Source organism: Musca autumnalis, unplaced genomic scaffold (assembly GCF_047663935.1).
Source record: "Musca autumnalis isolate F117 unplaced genomic scaffold, ASM4766393v1 scaffold_1, whole genome shotgun sequence".
Taxonomy (NCBI): domain Eukaryota; kingdom Metazoa; phylum Arthropoda; class Insecta; order Diptera; family Muscidae; genus Musca; species Musca autumnalis.
The window spans coordinates 235,108,527-235,130,703 of record NW_027411644.1 but is presented as its reverse complement, the minus strand read 5'-3'; the positions used below and the strand labels follow the sequence as shown (position 1 = coordinate 235,130,703).

Sequence of the window (22,177 nt, the reverse complement as noted above, 5' to 3'; positions counted from 1 at the left end):
GTATCCAATAGTAGCGAAGTCGACGATGATACCACATATCCAATCCCAGAAGATGGTATTGAATGTGGTATATATTCGGCCAAGATGAGGTAAAGACAGCAATAAACCGGCTGAAGAATAATAAGGCAGCAGCCGAGCTGTTCAAAAATGGAAGCGACACGCTGATAAGGTGTATTCATCAGCAAGTTAGCACAATCTGGCAAGAAGAACGAGTACCCGACGATTCGAACCTGATCATTCTGTGCCCCATCCACGAGAAGGGAGATAAGACTGTATGCTCTAACTATAGGGGCATAAGTCTGCTCCCTATTGCCAACAAGATCGTGCCAGGGATATTGTGCGAACGACTAAAGCCCATGGTCAACGAAATAATTGGACCATACCAATGCGGCTTTAGACCTGGCAAGTCCACAATTGATCAGATATTTACCCTGCGGCAGAGGACCCAAGAGATGCAGATCGACACCTACCACCTTTTTGTCGATTATAAAGCAGCCTGCTACGTTCAAAGGTATTCCAAGCCATGTCTAAATTTGGTATTCCCGCAAAGCTCATTCGGCTTTGTTAAATGACTCTAACTGACACAAGATCTTCAGTTAAAATAGGAAAGAACCTCTCCGAAGAGATTTGTACCAAAAAAGGTTTCAGGCAAGGAGACAGCCTTTCTTGTGATCTTTTCAGCATCCTGCTATAAAAGTTTATACGAGTGGCAAACGTCAAAAGAAGTGGCACAATCTACACCAATAGCCACATGTTACTTGCTTATGCTGATGATATAGACATCATGGGACGATCAGTAAAAGAAGTAACTGATACCTTTATGAAGGTCGAAGGAGAATCTGCTGGCGGTAAACGGTGAGAAGACCAAGTTAATGGTGTCGATGTGTGCGTTGAGCACGGACCAACTGTGGAAGTTGGTTCCTATAATTTTGAGGTAGTAAAAAACTTCGTCTACCTCGGCACCTCCGTAAACACAACAAAGGACATCAGTTGTGAAATAAAGAGAAGAATTGTATTGGCCAACAGATGCTACTTTGGTTTAAGTAAGCAGTTTAAAAGCAAAGCCACATCTCGTCAAACAAAAATAACGCTCTGCAAAACACTGATACTACCCGTGCTGATGTATGGCTCCGAAGCCTGGGTACTTGCACAAGCAGACATGGCAGTGCTTGGTGTGTTTGAGAAAAAAATTCTTGGAAAGATCTACGGACCAATCTGCGTTGACGGTGAATATCGACGTCGCATGAACCACGAGCTGTATCTGCTATACAATGACATCCATATAGTTAAACGTATCGAGATGCAGCGATTGCGTTGGCTAGGCCATATACTAAGAATGAGCGAAGATGAACCCGCTAAAAAGGCGTATATATACGATACGGTACTTGGCGGTGCACGCAGAATTGGCAGGCCAAGGAATAGATGGCGCAAACAACTGGATGAAGAGATGAAAAGACGCGGTATTCCAGAGTGCGAAGCAACAAATAGAGAGAAATGGAGATTTTTTCTTAGTTCGGCCTATGGAACAAATGTTCTGTAATGGGCCAGCTAAGTAAGTAAGTTAAAGACAAGCTTTTTCCGTATTTAATAAGCTCAGACAATGTTGCTTCGATCGAATTGATTTTTTTTTGCGACATCCTCTATACTACCTGAACTTCAAAATAAGCCAATACAATTTTTTTCGATTTTTTTTTAAGTGACAAGTAGGAGTAACCCCTTAAAATGTTTAAATTTTTGCGATTTTGTATAGAAAATACACCATCATACTCTTCTTAAATTGAAAACACAAAGAATACAATTTTCGAAAAGTTTTGTATTTTGTTTTTCTAATAACAACAACAATAATAAGAAAAATAGCAACCCCAGCCCTATACGACATGTGCAAGTAAAAATGTAGTATAATTCTTCAATTCTTCATCTACTCGGTTATTCTCACCCACATGTATCATATGAATGGGTGGCTGGTTGTTCATACATACATAGTTTCTATGTATGTATGTGTGTACATATCATGTATGTATTTTGTTTTAGATATGAACATGTATGAATAAATAGATTTGTTCATACAATTGTTTTTCTACAGCACCACCATTAATATAATTATTTCTATTCAATTTTTTTTTTTTTGTATATTTCCTTGATTGAAAAAATGCAAAAATATGTTGTATGTACAAAATATATTAAGTGCTCCAACATGCCTCCCAACAACTTGGCAGAAAAAGAAAAACTTGAACTACACAACAATTAAGAAATGTGTTTTTTAGTGTTATTTATAAGATACACGAACTTCCAATACTCCAGTATAAAAGTATGATTGTGGATTTTGAAAGAAAATGAAATAAGGTATAAAACACTGCAAATATTCAAACATTTAGTAATCACTCCATCCGTCTGTCCATTAGTCGTGACTGTGTGTTAGTGTAAAAAATGTAATATGTATAGAAAAATGCTATAAAAAAATCTATGTATGTGTATGTGTTTCCCTTTTTTTAACAAATGTTTTCACACACACAAACTCATTCACAGAAAGTGAGAGTAGCTAAATTGTAGGGAGCAAATCATATTCGAGACAAAATTAATTGTGGTTTTTGTAACAATTCAAAAAGAGCTCTCCCATTTTACTCCCGAATTTAGGGAATAAATAAACATCAAATCATGAATATTTATTTTTATGTTTACATATGAGCAGAGAGCAAAGCAAAAGAAAATATCCCTCTTTTTTTCGCTTGAAATAAACAACAGGAAGAAGAGCGACAGTAAAAAAACGGCGAATGAGAAGAAATGACAACAAACGAAGAAAACAAAAATCCCAACCTTTGTGAGAAGGGAAATTTTAAACAGACACACACATACAAACTTACATACGTATAGTATACAAGGAATAGCAACAGAGTGTAGAGAGGAAATGTGTGCTTCTTCTTCTGTTTTTTTCTTTCTAGTTGCTTATTTTGGGAAGTGTTATAAAGTTAAAAAGAGTTTTCTAATGTGAGTTACTTTGTTGTTTTTAGCATTACTAATTTAATATAAATAAATAAAATGTTGTACTCAAAATTAATTTTATTTTTTTTTATTATAAGTAAAGTTACATTTATTTTCTCATGTCTATTTTGTTTCATTTTCATCCATTCGTCTATTTTATAAACTTTTTCTTCCCTTCCCATTAAATATTCTCAGTAAAAAATTCTTGTTTCGCTTCTCCCCACTTCACACATATGCCAAACTACCATAACTTTGGGAGAATGAATTTCACAGAGCATGCTCAGTAGATATTGAAAGTTTACATCATTTAACAAAACTCAGAAATTATCTCTATTCCCAAAACTCATACAAGTGTTAATACGATGCATAGAAAAGAATGAAGAAGAAGACAAAAATGAAATTGGTCTTAAACTTTTTTTTTGCAAATTTTCATGGTTTTTTTATAACCTCTGCCTTTAGGCTAACTGAAGACTGAATATATTGTGCCTCATCGAAATAATGGTATTTCGACCCCTTGTATGTTTCGACGAAATCCCTTTCAGACTATTTAGAGTCCATTTAAACCTGTCCTTCAGTCTGGATCAACCGATTTGGTACAAGCTTTGAATCTCGTAATATTTCGTACAAACTTAGATGAAGTCGCCTATAAAAGTTCAAAACTTTTTGCTAAAATGCTTCGTACTACACTCTCAAAAACCCTACGCACACTAACTTCACACCAGTGAATGAAAGACTTGCTACAATTCGAAAAAAAAAATCTTCAACACCAGCTTTATTTGCGCTCATGCTCCCACTGAAGACAAGGACGAACAGACCAAAGATATATTTTACGAGCGCTTAGAAGAAACAAATGACCGTCGTCCTGCCCATGACATTAAAATTATTCTAGGCGATTTTAATGCCAAAATTGGAAAGGATAATATTTTTGGCCCAACAGTCGGGAAATTCAGCCTCCACAGTGAAACATCTGACAATGGTATGAGGCTGATAGACTTCGCAGCGGCAAAAAACCTGATAGATAGCAGCACCAGATTTCAACATCTCGACACCCATAAGGGCACTTGGCTGTCTCCAGATCAGAAAACAAGAAATCAAATTGATCACGTTGTGGTAGATGGAAGACATTCATCGAGCGTGTTGGATGTGCGTTCGTTCCCAGGAGCAAACATAGACTGGGACCACTACCTTGTTGCAGCAAAGGTACGCACCCGGTTAAACGTAGCAAACAAAGTACGAACAGACACAACACGAAAGTTAGACATCGGTAAGCTGCAATCACAACAGATAGCCACAGCATATTCCACTCAACTAGCCCAATTGCTTAATCAAAGCACTCCTCATCCCGATAACATATCAGCGCAATGGCAAAGTATTTCCCACTCCATGCAAACAGCCGCAAAATCCATACTTGGATACCAGAGACCTCCACCAAGGAATCCATGGTATGATCAGGAGTGTCGTGCTGCTACCGGCATATAGGGCTACTTTACAATCCGTAGCAACGCGTAGCGCACGAGAGAGATATCGGGAGAAAAGGAGAGAGGAGAAACGTCTTTTCCGCCGGAAAAAGAGGGAGATGGAAAAGCGGGAGTGTGAACAAATCGAGATGTACAGGAACCAGAATGAAGTCCGAAAATTCTATCAAAGAGTCAAGCATCAAACTGATGGCTTTGGTACAGACACATCCTCCTGTAGAGTCCAGCAAGGTAATTTGCAAACTGATACAGATAGTGTGCTCAGGATATGGAAAGAATATTTTTCAAAACTGTTGGTATCCAATAGCGGCTAAGACGACGAAGATACCACATACCCATTCGCAGAAGATGGTATTGAATGTATACCGCCCAGCCAAGATGAGGTAAAGACAGCAATAAACCGGCTGAAGAATAATAAGGCAGGAGGAGCCGATGGCTTACCAGCCGAGCTGTTCAAAACCGGAAGCGACACGCTGATAAGGTGTATTCATCAGCTAGTTAGCACCATCTGGCAGGAAGAACGAGTACCCGACGATTCGAACCCGAGTATACTGTGTCCCGTCCACAAGAAAGGACTGTATGCTCCAACTATAGGGGCATAAGTCTTCTCCCTATTGCCTAAAAGATAGTGTCAGGGATATTGTGCGAACGACTAAAGCTGAAATACTCAGGAAATGTCGCCAACATTACTGAGGGGTATTTTCCACCGTTGAAAAATGTTTGATGTTGCCTGGCCGGGGAATCGAACCCCCGACCTTCTGCGTGCAAGGCGGGCGTGCATACCATTGCACTACGGTGGCACTAAACGACTAAAGCCAATGGTCAACGAAATAATTGGACCATACCAATGCGACTTTAGACCTGGCAAGTCCACCATTGACCAGATATTTACCCTGCGGAAAATCCTGGAGAAGACCCAAGAGATGCAGATCGACACCTACCACCTTTATGTCGATTATAAAGCAGCCTTATACAGCCCGCTACGTTCAAAGGTATTCCAAGCCATGTCTGAATTTGGTATCCCCGCAAAGTTCATTCGGCTTTGTAAAATGACTCTAACTGACACAAGATCTTCAGTTAAAATAGGGAAGAACATCTCCGAAGAGTTTTGTACCCAAAGAGGTTTCAGGCAAGGAGACAGCCTTTCGTGTGATCTTTTCAACATCCTGCTAGGAAAGGTTATACGAGAGGTAAACGTCAAAAGAAGTGGCACAATCTACACCAATAGCCACATGTTACTTGCTAATGCTGATGATATAGACATCATGGGACGATCAGTAAAAGAAGTAACCGATACCTTTATAAACGGTGAGAAGACCAAGTTGATGGTGTCGACGCGCAATGCGTCCATTGAGCTCGGACCAACTGTGGAAGTTGGTTCCTATAATTTTGAGGTAGTAAAAGACTTCGTCTACTTCGGCACCTCCGTAAACACAACAAAAAACGACGAAAGAAGAATTGTATTGGCCAACAGATGCTACTTTGGTTTAAGTAAAAATAAAGCCACATCTCGTCAAAGAAAAATAACACTCTACAAAACACTGATACTACCCATGCTAATGTATGGCTCCGAAACCTGGGTACTTGCGCAAGCAGACATGGCAGTGCTTGGTGTGTTTGAGAGAAAAATTCTTCGAAAGATCAACGGACCAAGCCGCGTTGACGGTGAATATCGACGTCACATGAACCACGAGCTGTATCTGCTATACAACGACATCAATATAGTTAAACGTATCGAGATGCAGCGATTGCATTGGCTATGCCATATCATAAGAACGGACGAAGATGAACCCGCTAAAAAGACGTATAAATACGAACCACTTGGCGGTGCACGCAGAATTGGCAGGCTAAGGAATAGAAGGCGCAAAACAAGTGGATGAAAAGATGAAAAGGCGCATTATTCCAGAGTGCGAAGCAACAAATAGAGAAAATTGAAGATCTTTTCTTAGTTCGGCCTATGGAACAAATGTTCTGTAATGGGCCAGCTAAGTAAGTAAGTACACTAACTGCAATGACTGCGGAGCACGGCAACTTACGAATTGAGTGTCCACTGCACTTCGTAAAACTCTTCTAAACGTACATCAAGATCCAAGAAGGTCTATATCGGACAACACATGGAGGTATGTCCCTCTTCAAAAGTTCAAATTTACCGCTTAAGTAAAGTTTATGGACCAGTTCAAAAAGATATAATGCTTTTATGGGTCTAAATCAGTGATGGCCAAAAACACACATTTGCAGATTATAACTTGCGCTAGTGTGAGTGGAAACGTAAACAATGCGTTAACCGAACGAATGTGTTTATAGTGTACGTGTGTGTCGTATGCCCGCGGGCATAGGAATGTTGTTGTTGGTGGCCATCACTGGTCTAAATCCAGGTTGAGATCTGTGTGCGAATATATTTAATAAAGTTTATTTTAAATAATTTTCGCAGTTCTTATTGTACAGAATTTTCATAGCTACAACATTTTCTACAGTCTCATTTTGTTAGGACTTGCGGTTTCTAAGCAAAATCGTGAAAACCTAAACAACCCCTAAAAATGTCAACTTAAATCGCGATTTATTTAAAAAGCGCTCCGTCGATTTTTTTGTTTTTTGATTTTTCTCATCTATAAACATTGTAGTTTCAGAATCCGCAAAAACTTCCGAGGAGTAAGCACCTTCCATTTAAAATTGTTTCAAGAGCACCGTGTTCCTTGTGAAACTCCATACTTCTCGATTTAATGGACCGAAAGTTAGCCTTTAGGCACGACTATCAAATTAATTGGCTGTAAAGACCAAATATGTATGTTAATACCAAATACGATTTAGAGAGTTTAGGGTCGATTTAGTCATGTCCGTCCTCACGATGATTCTCAAACGGCACAAACGATTTGGTCCAAACATTGCATGGACTATATCAATGCACGTTTTGATGTACCTCCAACATTACGGTAATTTCGGATTTCAGTAGTGCGATTCTATATTTGCTTCCTCCTTCTGGTACCTCTCACACAAAATTTCGGATAAGTTCACTTTAAGACCTGCCCTCGAATCACTTTGATTTTTGCTGAAGCGATTTGCATTCGCTACCTCCATTACGACGGTAAAAGTTTTTTCAGGGGCAAGTCCATATTTCTTGGAAAAACAGCCCGAAAGGTGTAACAAACCCCTATGTCACCATATGTGGCGGTCGGATAGCACGATAACTGTCGAACTGTTCTACCGATTTGGTGCAACATTTGGTCTTCAAATGTCACTAAAACGCTAGGACGATATCACTTGAATGGGCCAACCAATTTGGTCCAAACTTTGGATCTCCTAAGATTTTGTCAAAATTTAGTTTAACTTCTAAAATGGCCCATATCGGTCCTCCCAAAGGGTACCTCCAAAGTTCAAGATTTGTGTCTTAATTCCTAATCCACATTTTTGTCGGCAAGTTCAAATGGGCATAAGATGAGTTGAGCCGCTCAGCTGAGCCGCTCGTGATGAAATTTTTTATAGGTAGATCTCACCTTCCTGATCACGACAATATATAATTTCTTTTGGGAAATCCATACTTCCCGAGATATGGTCCTTTGAAGTTCAAAAATTCCCTTGGTTAAAGCCCACCTACTAAGAAAAAAATTTTAATTAAAAAAAAAATGTTGTTCCCGTGCCCTAGATTTGCTCCTGTCCATAGGAGAAAGTCTCAAATCCCCAGCCGAAGGCCGGCTTTTTAAAAAAAATTACAATTTAAAGAAAAAAAAATTAGCTGAGCTGCTCAACTCAACTTGCTCCGTTCAAATGTCCAAAAAGGGCCACAAAATTCTGAAGAGACCTTAAATACATTCGATCTGTCCGTAGGTGAAAGTTTCACTTTACATTGGCTGAGGGTATATATCTGTCGGCAAAGCCGACTGACACTTTTTTACTTGTTGATTTTAAAATTTACTCAGGCCTTATTCAACTTTCTTAGGAACACAAACAGAAAAGTTTACGAAATCTTAGAATTTCCTAAAATTTATTTAAAACTAGCAGACCCCTATCCGCGTTGCTGGCCCGTCGTAATGAGTTTTAATGATAACTTTTTATGGCTTGACAATTCAAAAATAGGTATTTTCTAACCCACTTCTTTGGTCAATTGTCAAACCGAGCAGGATTTTAAATTTATCATCAGATTTTGTCTGTAACCTTTGTTTTCTCTTACGGACTGTCGTATTTATCCTACACTGCATTTATCCTACAGCATAGGTGACCAAGAAGAGAACGACTAAAATGAGAATGTATTGTAGAAAACACAATTATTGCAAATGTATTAGTAAACTGGTAAGGAAAGTAAGCTGAGAACAACAACAAATGCCAACATTATTTCTCTTTCTTACGCTCTTTCTTGCCAATCGTGTCGTATGTGTGTAAATTGCCGAAAAACATCGGCACCGCCGTTCCAAGCGTGAACACATTGGTCCTAAAGCGATCTAATTATAAAAGTTCTGAAAAAAATGGTTAAGTCGAAATCTCCCGCTTATTGAGACTTATATGTTTTAGTTTTTCATGGCTGATGACGATTGAACCTCACCATTTAAGGAAATTTGTAAATGTATCGTTTTTCCTGATCGGGGGCGCAACCACCGTTGTCTTAAAAATTAATTTTTGCCAAGACGATGCACTCATAGGTTTGGCAAATACAGCGATTAAAAAACAACAAATTTGTCTGCAAATATATAGAATTTTGGACCACAGGGCATTCCTGAACATTTTCTGAAAATTACATGAAATTAGGTTAAGTAGATTCGGAAAAATAGTGTATTGAAAAGAGTTAAGGTGGTAATCAGTTTTCATGATAAAACATATTTAAACCAGTAAGGAAAGGATCATAGTCGGGCGGGGCCGACTATATGATACCCTACACCACAGCGAATATGTAAAATATATATAGGAGATATATATCAATTTAAACTGATTTCTATATAATATATTACATTCCAAATTTCATCAAAATTAGACAGATATAGGGTGTTTGGTGCAGCAAATAAGTGAAATCGGGCGAAGATATATATGGGAGCTATATCCACATCTAAACCGATTTCGATATAATTTGGCACACTTTTTTTAGACCGAGTTCAGTCACACAATCCAAATTTCATCAAAATCGGACGTATATAGCGTGTTTGGTGCAGCAATTACGTCAAATCGGCCGAAAATATATATGGGAGCTATATCCAAATCTGAACCGCTTTCGATGTAATTTAGTATATTTATTTCTAGACCGAATTCAGGTACACATTCCAAATTTCATCAAAATTGGACAGATATAGGGTGTTTGGTGCAGCAAATACGTGAAATCGGGCGAAAAAATATATGGGAGCTATATCCAAATCTGAACCGATTTCGGTAAAATTTGGTATATTTATTTCTAGACCGAATTCAGTCACACATTCCAAATTTTATCAAAATCGGATCTATATAGCGTGTTTGGTGCAGCAAATACGTCAAATCGGCCGAAAATATATGTATATGAGAGCTATATCCAAATCTGAACCGATTTTCACCAAAAGCAATAACGTTCTTCCTATGGCTAAAAAATTATATTTCCCAATTTTCAGCTGAATCGGACAAAAATTGCGACCTGTACGTTGCGAACAAAAATACATGGACAGACGGACGGACTCAGAAAGTGATTATATCTATATCCCCAAAAGGAACTATGGGCCTATTTTGTTTCCTTTTGTATGTTACATACAAATGCACAAAGACATAATACCCCTTACCACAGTGTGGTATAGGGTATAAAAACTGATGTACTCGTATTTATGGGGTTTTCAAAATTTTGGACGTATGAACGGGCAAAAGTATGGATAGGATTAAAGCTCAAAAATTTGCGTTGATATCGATAGATAGAGCTTTTTATCACACTAGCCTACGAAAAACATAATATCGCTGTAAACAGGGCCACTAGGAAACCCAAAGGATCCTCGAACAGACCCTTAACCACACAAAAATGTTGAAAATTTGTGTGAGTGGTACCACAAGGATTGGATGGATAGGGCCCAAATTTGAATATAAACTAAGTTTCGACAATATTTAGAGATCCAAAATTTGGACCAAATAGGTTGCTAGGTCTATGAAAAATCACGCGTATCGTTTTAGCGAACATTTTTGAACTTTAGTGGGGGAGATACCGGAAGGAGTGGACCTATAAGCATCACCTTCGAATTTCATCTAATATTCGAAGAAATATTACAACATCAAAAGTGTGGACGAACGCAGTATTCGGTTCGAGCTTTCCAGCCACTACATATGGTGTCACAGGGGGATTTTACTACTTTCGGTCTGTTTTCTAAAGAAGTATGGACTTGCCATATTCGAATCTGATCTATATCTGGTAGATATATTAAGATGTGTAAAGTATGGACCAAATCGGTCACTGCCATCAAGAGTTATCGTGCGCACAACTTTTCCGAACATTTTTGAACTTTGGTGGGGGAGGTACCTGAAGGAGTGGAGCGATATGGATTATCTTCGAACTTAAAAAAATTTTGCATTACGAAGGCCACATTTTGGACCGAATCGACAGATCCGTTCGAGAGTTATCTTGCGCTCCAACCACTACACACGGTGTCATTGGGGTTTTTTGCTTTTTTCAGGCTATTTTCTCAGGAAGTGTGGACTTGCCCCTGATAAAACTTATACCGTCGTATGGGGGGCAGTGAATACAAGTTCCTACAACAAAAATCAAAGCGATTCGATAGCAGACCCTAAAATGAACTTTTTCGAAATTTTGTGTGGGAGGTACCCGAAGGAGTGGACCAATTGAAATTTTACGATATGAAAAGTATGGACCAAATCAGTTAATTCCTTCAAGAACTTATGTGGGGGAGGTACCGGAAGGAGTGGACTGATATAATCCATCTTCGAACTTAAACTAAGTTTGGACAAAAAATTACGAAAGCCAAATTTTGGACCGAATCGGCAGATCCGTTCTAGAGTTATCGTGTGCTCCAGCCAGCCAGACAGACGGACGGATATCAAATCAACTCTAAATTGTCTGAAACACATTTCGTCCAAACATACATGGGGTCTAAAACCAACATTTTCAACATTTTCTTTAGCCCCATTTCGATAGGACTTGCGGTTTCCAAGCAAAATCGCGAAAACCTACAATAAGCCTAAAAATGTGAACTTTGACCGCGATTTATTTGAAAATTCCTCCAGCGATTTTTTCTTGTTTTTCGATGTTTCTCATCTATGAACATTGCTGTTTCAGAATCCTCAAAAACTTCCTAGGTGTAAGCGGTTTTTATTTAAAGTTAGTTAAGGCGCACCGTACACGATATTGTTTTATAAGGAGGCGATACAGTCAGTGCATTGTCCTAATTTGAACTTCTATTTCTCAAAAATGGTACAACCTACGAAAATATCATAAAGGTTAATCTTGTACAGAATTTTCACAGCTACAATCACAACCAAAAAATGTGAACTTTGATCGCGATTTACTTAAAAAACGCTCCGGCATTTTTTTTTTATTTTTCTCATCTATGAACATTGAGTTCCAGAATCCACAAAATTTTTTCAGGTGTAAGCTCCTTCCATTTAAAGTTGCTTCAAGAGCACCGTGTCTAGTATTTGAGCTCCTTTGGTGGGTAACACAATTGGGACCAATTAATTTTATGGTCCCAACTAAAGCTGGGATATTGGTCATTACAATTAAAATCGAAACAAGTAAAAAAGAGTCAGGTCGAACTCTTTATAGCCTCCACCACGAGTTATAATGAAGCAAACTGGAAAAATTAGTTTCCTTTATTTTATGATAGCTTACCAAGCTGCTCCGCCACGGTGTCCCAACCAAAACATTGCCCTGTATTAACAATTTTCCAAATACAACTTTGTTTGTATGCTCCCAACAAGGGAAATTAAAGCAATTTCAGTGTGATAATTAAACCATAAAATGAAAACAACGAATAATTCAACACGTGGACCAACATAGCCCATTTTCAATACCAAACATCCTTGCCTTAAATATTGCCAGCTGTATCTTGATTTCAACAGACAGACGGACGGAAAGAAGGGGATCGTTATTTCGACTCCGACGAATATTTCGATGTGTTACAAACGGAATTACAAATATAATAATTGTATCCATCTTATGATGGAGGGTTTCAGGGTTTTCTTTTTGAAAATCCCCACAAGAAGCGGACATATTCGCATAAGAATAACAAGTAATAAAGTATCAGTCAGCTTTGCCGACAGAGATATACCCTCAGCCTGTCTGAATTGAAACTTTCATCTACGGACAGATTGAATGTATTTAGAGTCTTTTAAGTATTTTGGGTGCCATTTGGAACGTTTGAACTTACAGACAAAAATGTGGATTTGGATTAAAGTTCAAAAGTGTTGCGGAAGGAATGGCCCGACATAGCCCATTATGCAAGTGGATCTTATTTTGGGAGTCATATCTTTTCGGGTCATAGTATTTGGACCAGTATGTCAGGAGGCATGAACTTGCCCACGGAAAATATAATATCGCTGTAAACAGGACCACAACAAATAGCATCGGTATACATTTCCAAAGAATCTTCGAACAGTTCCTAAACTACACTTAAACAAAAATATTGAACTTTTGTAGGGAAGGTACCTTAAGGAGGGGACCAATTTGGGCCATTTTTGGAAGTTCAACTAAATTTGGACAAAATTTTAGTAGATCCAAAGTTTGGACCAAATTGGTTACCGAGTTCAAGAAAATGTATCTTACATACCATTTTAGTGACATTGTTTTAAATGTTGGGGGGAAGTAATGGAGGTTGTGGACCGGTATTGCCCATCTTAGAACTGAAACTAAGTTTGGGGCTAAGTTTACGGACTATTTTCTCAGGAAGTATTAACTTGCCCCTGAAAAAAACTTGTACCATCATAAAGGGGGTCAGTGAATGCAAGGTAATATAATAATAATAATTGTTCCACAAACATCCCATACGGGACAAGAGAGACTTCAAGGGAGTGAATGCACGGTGCTTCAACAAAAATCAAAGTGAGTCGAGAACAGATCTTAAAGTTAACTTATACGAAATTTTGTGTGGGAGGTACCCGAAGGAGTGGACAAATATAGTCCGTATTCAAACCTGATCTATACCTGGTAGATATATTAGGATGTGTAAAGTATGGACCAAATCGGTCACTACCTTCAATTTTTCCGAATATTTTTGAACTTTTGTGGGGGAGGTACCTAAAGGAGTGGACCGATATGGCTTATCTTCGAACTTAAACTAAGTTTGGACAAAATATTACGAAGGCCAAATGTTGGACCGAATCGGCAGATCCGTTCGAGAGCTATCTTGCGCTCTAACAACTACATACGGTGTCATAGGGGTTTTTTACAACATTCAGGCTATTTTGTTAGGAAGTATGGGCTTGCCCCTGATGAAACTTGTACCGTCATATCAGGGACAGTGAATACAAGTTGTTACAATAAAAATCAAAACGATTCGAGAGCTGGTCATAAACTGAACTTTTCCGAAATTTTGTGTGGGAGGTACCCGAAGGAGTGGACCGATTGAGTCCATATTGGAACCTCATCTATACCTGGTATATATATTAGGATGTGTAAAGTATGGACCAAATCGGTCACTACCTTCAAGGGTTATCGTGCGCACTAATTTTCCGAACATTTTCGAACTTTTGTGGGGGAGTTACCCGAAGAAGTGGACCGATATCGCCCATCTTCGAACTTAAACTAAGTTTGGGCAAACTATTACGATACCCAAAATTCGGTTTGAATTCGTTTGAAAGTGTATATACCCTCGTTAGCATAAATGCTGAGGAAATTTCCCCCAAAGAAGTTTTTTTGCCATTCCGACCCCTAGGTATCATATGGCTATCACCAAAACCAATAGGCTTCTTCCTCTGGGAATCCCATGTTCACCTAAAATCTGTAGTGTAATTACAAGGTTAAGAAGAAATGACGGACGGTCAGACACACATAGCTAGATCGACTCAGCTAGTCAAGATACTAACTTAAAAACTTTTAAGCCCTCCACACATAGTGGTGAAGGTTGTAAGAAAACTCATAAACAATTTAAATCTGCAGGTATTGACGTTTTTTCATCATCGACAAATTTTGGCAAGGAAGTATTTTGGACACTGTAATATTTGAAATCATTTTGTTGAAGTCGATGGAAGACGAAAATTCCTTAGATTTCTTTAGATCACTTCGTTTTTATTTTTATTTTTTTTTTTTTTTTTTTTTGATTTTGTATCGGTAAATGTAGAGTAAAACGAGGTTTCTTAGATTTTCAACTTTAAACGGGCATAACTTCTTTTTTCACAACGGATTTCTATAATTTTTTGTCTATGTTATATAAATAAATTATAAATTTTTTGTGGTGCTAACGTTTCAGTTTTTTATCAAAATTTTGTTTTTTGTAGAGTTGTTGAAACTAGTGAACTGGTCATAGTTCGTTTGCGTATGAGTTATTTAATAAAAACAAGGAGATAGTATAACTCATTCGCAGTTCGTTCATACAAACGAACGGTGTCCCCTGAACTATATAGTGAACTAGGTCGCTCAAACGAACTAGATTTTAACAGTTCAATTTTTTTAGGCTTTAGAACTCCTGTGCGTTTAAGTGTTATTAATTAGAATGAAGGTAATATTAATCATACGCATAAGAAGTGGTACAAAAAATTAGTCTATCGTCAAAATTTAGTAAAAAAAAAACTAATTTTAAAATGATAACTCGGGTCCTTTAATATTTGACCTTATTGATTTAAGACCCTTTCTATTGGTACAAAGTTTAATGAAAAGAGATTTTTAAAAATAACCCAGGAAAAATTGGAAGCTTATGAGCCGAATAACCTATTGCAAAGTAGTGTAAACATTACACCTTCTGTATAAACAATTAAATGAACTAGTAAAAAATTATCAATCGGCTTTGCAGACAGAGATATACCCTCAGCCTGTGGGGATTAAAATACTATTTTCCAAAAAAAAAAACTTATGTACTTAGTGGGGTTTTCAAAATTTTGGCCGTATGCACCGACAAAAGTACCGGGGATATCGATAAATACGGCTTTTTTATCACACTAGCCTGCAAAAAAAAACATAATATAGCTATATTCGGTTCGAGCCCTCCAGCCACTACATATGGTGCCATAGGGTACTTGCCCCTGAAAAACCTTTTACTGCCGTAATTGAGGCAACGAATGCAAGTTGCTTCAACAAAAATCAAAGTGATTCGAGAGCAGGTCTTAAAGTGAATTTATCCAAAATTTTGCGTGGCAGGTACCCGATTGAGTCCATATTGGAACCTCATCTAAGTCTGGTAAAAATTTCACGACGTGCAAAGTACGGGCCAAATCAGCTACTTCCTTCAAGAGTTATCGTGCGCACAAATTTTCCGAACATTTTCGAACTTTTGTGGGGGAGGTACCGGAAGGAGTGGACCCATCTTCGAACTTAAACTAAGTTTGGACAAAATAATGCGAAAGCCAAATTTTGGACCAAATCGGTTCATCCGTTCGAGAGTTATCGTGCGCACCAGCCAGCCACACAGACGGACGGACATGGCTAAACGACTCCAAATTGTCTGAAACACATTTCGTTCAAACATACTTGCGGTCTAAAACCATTATTTCGATGAGGCACATTTTGCCCGTATGAAAGTGTATATACCCTAGTTAGCATAAGTGCTGAGGGTATAATTATTTTCTGTTATTTTCTACGAATTATAACCCGAAGTGATAATATAACCCATTTAACATACATATATGAAAGCGGGAGGTAACGAGTAGGGAAGAGCTATAATAATATGTGGATCTAAGTCCACAATTTATGGTTGGATAGCGTTCTGATCGCTACTAATCTAAGAAAATGCACCTAAAACCTTCGAAATACCAAAAATCGGGTAATATCGTTATATGAAAGAAAAGAAAAACAAACCCCTCTAAAGTTGACGAACCCCGCAAACTTCGCACTCTTTATAGAGAGGGTGCAGTTTACGCATTGGCAGATGTACTTGAAAAGTACAAGGCCGACATTACTGTCATACAGGAAATACGATGGAACGGGAAAGGCGTCACAATAACACCTAAAGATGACGCACTGTATTATAGCTGCCACCACACAAAGCATGAGTTTGGTTGCGTATTTGTAGTTGGTCGGAGGTTAAAACATCTGGTCTCCAGCTTCACCCCAGTGAATGAAATACTCGCTGCAATTCGAATAAAAGCAAAATTCTTCAACATCAGCTTTATTTGCGCTCATGCTCCCACTGAAGACAAGGACGAACAGACCAAAGATATATTTTACGAGCGCTTAGAAGAAACATATGACCGTTGCCCTGCCCATGACATTAAAATCATTCTAGGCGATTTTAATGCCAAAATTGGAAAGGAGAATATCTTTGGCCCAACAGTCGGGAAATTCAGTCTTCACATTGAAACATCTGACAATGGTATGAGGCTGATAGACTTTGCAGCTGCAAGAAGCATGGTAGTTAGCAGTACCAGATTTAAGCATCTGGATATTCATAAGGTCACCTGGCTGTCGCCAGATCAAAGTACAAGAAATCAAATTGATCATGTTGTGATAGATGGAAGACATGCATCAAGCGTGTTGGATGTACGATCGTTCCGAGGTGCAAACATAGATTCGGACCACTATTTTGTTGCACCAAAGGTACGTACCAGATTAAACGTAGTAAACAAAGTGCGAACAGACACAACACGGAAGTTGGACATCGGTAAGCTGCAAGCCACAGCATATTCCACTCAACTGGCCCAATTGCTTAATCAAAGCACTCCTCGTCCCGCTAACATATAAGGACAATGGCAAAACATTGCCCACTCCATGCAAAAAGCCGCAAAATCAGTACTTGGATACCAGAGACCTCCACCAAGGAATCCATGGTATGACCAGGAGTGTCGTGCTGCTACCGAAGAGAAAAATGCGGCATATAGGGCTACTTTACAATCAGTAGTAACGCATAGGACACGAGAGAGCTATCGGGAGAAAAGGAGAGAGGAGAAAAGTCTTTTCCGCAAGAAAAAGAGAGAGATGGAAAAGCGGGAGTGTGAACAAATCGAAATGTACAGGAGACAGAAGAATGTAGTCCGAAAATTCTGCCAAAGAGTGAAACATCAAACTGATGGCTTTGGAACTGGCACATCCTCCTGTAGAGACCAGCAAGGTAATCTGGTAACTGATACAGATAGTGTGCTAAGGATATGGAAAGAGCATTTTTCCAAACTGTTGGTATCCAATAGTAGCGAAGTCGACGAAGTTACCACAGATCCAATCCCAGAAGATGGTATTGAATGTATACCACCCGACCAAGATGAGGTAAAGACAGCAATAAACCGGCTGAAGAATAATAAGGCAGCAGGAGCTGATGGCCTACCAGCTGAGCTGTTTAAAACCGGAGGCGACGCGCTGATAAGGTGTATGCATCAGCTAGTTAGCTCCATCTGCCAGGAAGTACGCGTACCCGACGATTGGAAGCTGATCATCCTGTGTCCCGTCCATAAGAAAGGAGATAAGACTTCAACTAAAGGGGCATAAGTCTACTCCCTATTGCCTACAATATCGTGTCAGGGATATTGTGCGAACGACTAAAGCCCATGGTCAACGAGATAATTGGACCATACCAATGCGACTTTAGACCTGACAAGTCTACCATTGACCACATATTTACCCTGCGGTCAATCCTGGAGAAGACCCAAGAGAGCAGATCGACACCTACCACCTTTTTGTCGATTATAAAGCAGCTTTCGACAGCCCGCTACGTTCAAAAGGTATTCCAAGCCATGTCTGGATTTGGTATCCCCGCAAAGCTCATTTGGCTTTGTAAAATGACTCTAACTGACACAAGATCTTCAGTTAAAATAGGAAAGAACCTCTCTGAAGAGTTTTGTACCAAAAGAGGTTTCAGGCAAGGAGACTGCCTTTCATGTGATCTTTTCAACATCCTGCTAGAAAAGGTTATACGAGAGGCAAACTTTAAAAGAAGTGGCACAATCTACACCAATAGCCACATGTAACTTGCTTATGCTGATGATATAGACATCATAGGACGATCAGTAAAAGAAGTAAGCGATACCTTTATGAAGGTCGAAGGAGAATCTGCTAAAGTGGGTCTGGCAGTAAACGGCGAGAAGACCAAGTTGATGGAGTCGACGCCCGTCCATTGAGATCGGACCAACTGTTGAAGTTGGTTCCTATAATTTTGAGGTAGTAAAAGACTTCGCATACCTCGGCACCGCCGTAAACACAACAGACTACAAGGTGGCGCAAAAGTAATCCTATCAAAAAATGTTAAATTTTGCGATTGACCCCTAATGTCAGTTCTGTTTTGACATTTGTGTAGTAAACACATGCGAAACACAACAATGTTACGCTAAACTGCTCCAGAACGCGGAATATTGGTGACTATTTATTTGACCAATAATCGGTCGGTGACTTTGGCACAACGTGAATTTCGTCGCAGATTTCCTGGCCGTCCAACGCCTACTGGTGAAACACTGCGACGTTTAGCCGCTCGCCCCGAAGAGACTGGCACAACACGAGATGCTACCGTTCTGCAGAGAATATTGCTGCTGTAGCCGAGGATGTCATGGAAGCGCCGTCGACATCGACCAGACGACGTGCCACGCAAATGTGTATCAATCGACGGTTCTTTTTGCAGCAGCAACTTGATGAATTGGGATTGGAAAACATGTGGTTCCAACAGAGCGGTGCAACGGCACACACTGCACGTGCCACAACCGATATGCTGAAGGATGCATTATCTCCCGTTTTGGCGATTTGCACTGGACAGCAAGATCGCCTGATTTGAGCGCTCCAGACTTCTTTTTGTGGGGCTTTTTGAAGTCGCGGGTTAATGTCAACAAGCCTCAGAATCTTTCAGCTCTTGAATACAATATCCGTGAAGAATGTGAGGACCTATCGCCGGAAGCTTTGATCAAAGTGATGAAAAATGCCATAAAAAGGGCTCAAATGACAATAAACTGTGGCGGCGGCCATTTATCTGATATTATATTCTCGACTTGATGCAAAAAAAATTAAAGACCAAATGAAAATAATCCACAAGAAGAATCAAAGTTTTTCATTTTTTAAATTACAGCCAAAAAACATCGGAAGTTTACTTTTGCTCCACCTTGTACATCAGTTTTGAAATAAAAAGAAGAATTGTATTGGCCAACAAATATTACTTTGGCTTTAGTAAGCACTTCAAAAACAAAGCCACAACTCGTCAAACAAAAATAACGCTTTACAAAACACTGATACTACCCGTGGTGATGTATGGTTCCGAAGCCTGGGTACTTGCGCAGGCAGATGAGGCAGTGCTAGGCGTGTTTGAGAGAAAAATTCTTCGAAAGATCTACGGGCCGATTTGCGTTGACGGTGAATATCGACGTCGCATGAACCACGAGCTGTATCTGCTATACAACGACATCAATATAGTTAAACGTATCGAAATGCAGCGATTGCGTTGGCTAGGCCATATAATAAGAATGAGCGATGATGAACCAGCTAAAAAGGCGCCACATGGCGGTGCACACAGAATTGGCAGGCCAAAGAATATATGGCGCAAACAAGTGGATGAAGAGATGACAAGGCGTGGTATTCCAGAAAACGGAGCACTAAACAGAGAGAATTGGACATCATTTCTTATTTCGGTCTATGGAACAAATGTTCTGTATTGGGCTAGCTAAGTAAGTAAGTAAAAGACTTCGTCTACCTCGGCACCGCTGTAAACACAACAAACGACATCAGTTGTGAAATAAAGAGATGAATTGTATTGGCCAACAGATGCTGCTTTGGCTTAAGTAAGCACTTCAAAAATAAAGCCACAAATTTTAAGAAAGTTTGCTGACCACTGAAAAACTACAGCTAATTCGATAGATAAACCTTCAAAATACATATCTATAAAAAAACTCGGGTGATACCAAAACAATTTTTTTGTGGAGAAGTTTTTTGGCCTCTGGAAACCCCAAAGGCCAAATTACCGCTAATTCGGCCAACAAAAATTGCTAAATTGGTTGGGTTTTTGGAAATTCGTACTAGAAGGGTATGAAAAGTACTAAAGGGACGAGGTTTTGGAAATACGTACTATGAAAATAACTAAATGGTACAGAATTTGGTACAAATTAGTATTGTATGATGGTGTTGAGTTGGAATTTTGAAATACGGTTAGCGAACGGACCTGGTAATAAATCTGAAATTTCAAATGTGGGTAGCGTTGGTATGTCACGGTGGTCTTGAAGCAAATTTAAATGCAAGGTGCTTGCACCTGGGAAGTTTTTGCAGATTCTGAAACTACAATGTTCATAGATGAGAAAAATTAAAAAACAAAAAAGTCGACGGAGCGCTTTTTTAATAAATGGCGATTCAAGTTGACATTTTTAGGAGTTGTTTAGGTTTTTGCGATTTTGCTTGGAAACCGCAAGTCCTATCAAAATGGGAATAAAGAAAATGTTGTAGCTATGAACATTTCTACAAGATTGATCTTTATAGTATTCTCGTCGGTTTTACCGTTTTTGAGATATAGAAGTTCAAATTGGGACAATTCAAATTCAATTCTGTATCGCCCTTATAAAAAAATATCATGACTGGAAATTCCCAACATAAACTTCTATATCTAAAAAATGGTACAACCCAGGAAAGGTTACATAAGCCAGTCTTGTAGAGAATTTCCACAGCTTTAAGATTTTCTCAGGTTCCATATCGACAAGACTTACCGTATTCAAGCAAACTCGCGAAACCCTAACAAAAAACCTAAAAATGTAAACTGAGCTTCTTTATCTCAAAAATGGTACAGTCTAAGAACAAATTATAAACGTCAATCATGTAGAGAATTTTCACAGCTACAACATTTTCTTTAGCTCCATTTCGATTGGACTTGCGGTTTCCAAGCAAAATCGTGAAAACCTAAAAACACCTAAAAATGTGAATTTTGACCGCGATTTATTTAAAAAACCCTACAGCGATTTTTTTCTTGTTTTTTTTGGAATTTTCTTATCTATGAACATTGCTGTTTCAGAAATCACAAAAACTTTCCCTGTGTAAGCGGTTTTCATTAAAAGTTAGTTAAGGCCCACCCTTTATGACATTGTTTTATAAGGGGGCGATACAGAATTGAATTGAATTGGATTGTCCCAATTTGAATATCTATATTTCAATAACGGTAAAACCTACGAAAATACCATAAAGATCAATCTTGTAGAGAATTTTGATAGCTACAACATTTTCGTTAGTCCCGTTCTGATAGGACTTGCGGTTTCCAAGAAAAATTGTGAAAACATAAACAACCCCTAAAAAGGTCAACTTGAATCGCGATTTATTTAAAAAGCGCTCAGGCGATTTTTATAACCTACACCCCACTGTGGTAAGGGGTATTATTTGTTAGTGCATTTGTATGTAACATGCATAAGAAGAAGAGATAGAACCATAGTTCCTTCTAAGGATATGCAGAGAATCACTTTCTGAGTCGATTTATGCATGTCCGTCCGTCCGTCCTTCCGTCCTTCCGTCCGTTCGCAACGTACAGGTCGCATTTGTTGTCCGATTTGGCTGAAAATTGGACTAGATCATTTTTTTAGCCGTCGAAAGAACGCTATTGCTTTTGGTGAAAATCGGTTCAGATTTGGATATAGCTCCCATATATATTTTCGTCCGATTTGAGGTATTTGATGCACCAAACACGCTATATACGACCGAATTTGATGAAATTTGGTTTGTGTGACTAAATTCGGTCTAAAAATAAATGTGCCAA

General features: G+C 38.8%; 1 protein-coding gene across 25 annotated transcripts in view; it reads right to left on the bottom strand.

The window, feature by feature from the left end:
- The window catches only part of LOC141389243 (diacylglycerol kinase theta), a 140,167-nt gene that overhangs the window by 113,021 nt on the left and 4,969 nt on the right, over positions 1-22,177 (bottom strand). The gene's annotated exons all lie outside the window — the stretch shown is intronic.